Source organism: Octopus bimaculoides, chromosome 13 (assembly GCF_001194135.2).
Source record: "Octopus bimaculoides isolate UCB-OBI-ISO-001 chromosome 13, ASM119413v2, whole genome shotgun sequence".
In the NCBI taxonomy this organism is placed as follows: domain Eukaryota; kingdom Metazoa; phylum Mollusca; class Cephalopoda; order Octopoda; family Octopodidae; genus Octopus; species Octopus bimaculoides.
In genome coordinates, this window is record NC_068993.1 from 52,489,000 (window position 1) to 52,489,886 (window position 887).

At 29.2% G+C, this 887-nt stretch overlaps 1 protein-coding gene across 7 annotated transcripts in view; it reads left to right on the forward strand.

The window, feature by feature from the left end:
- The window catches only part of LOC106877721 (cGMP-dependent 3',5'-cyclic phosphodiesterase), a 434,395-nt gene that overhangs the window by 348,296 nt on the left and 85,212 nt on the right, over nucleotides 1-887 (forward strand). The window lies entirely within an intron of this gene.

Below are 887 nucleotides of genomic sequence, written 5' to 3' on the forward strand. Positions count from 1 at the left end.
ATATATATATATATATATATATATCACTATCTATCACATTCTGGATATTTTGCTGGCTCAAATGGTTGCAGGGCCAAAAAAGCATTTGTCTGTTTAAAATTCGATGCACCACAAACACTTAGCAAAAATGTGATACAAGCTACCAGGCCATACTTTCTTACAACCAACAGCTAAGCTTTATTTCTTTTTTATTCTATTGAATATTTACCTAATTATACAAATATTGTGACTGGAGATTTTAAGAAACAAAATAATTACAGAAACAGGACAAAATATGTTATTTTTTTCTTCTGCAGCTTTTTTACTAATTTGACCAGCTGTTACACATATGTGTATGGATAAAATGTTAAACACCTATGCAAATTAGGAATACCAGTTTTCTGTAGCTACTGGATTTGTTGAGTATATAAACAGATTGGCTGTTAATTTCACTATGATTGGTCAGAATGATGTCAACGCCTCTGATGAGAGTCCAACAAGGTTTGAAAATCAGATAAGGTTGTTCATCATTTTCTCAATCTATGAGAAATAACTAAATTTGCCCTGTTTATACATTTGCTGCTTGGGTTACATATATATGTGTGTGTGTGTGTGTATAGAGTTGAGTGAATGTTTTCTATGTATGTATGTATCACTGTAAATAGAATATTTGATACACCAGCAATTTTTTCTGTTTTTCAGTACTTTTCCTGACATTTAATTTGTTTTCCTTTCAACACTCAGTCTTACTATTTAATAACATATATATTTTATATTGCCTCTTTTACACACACACACATTTCTTTCTCCAACTTCTTTAAATAACTTCTCTTTGTAATTTCGTGTGTGTGTGTGTGTGCATATGTATATATATATATATATATATATATATATATATATATATATAT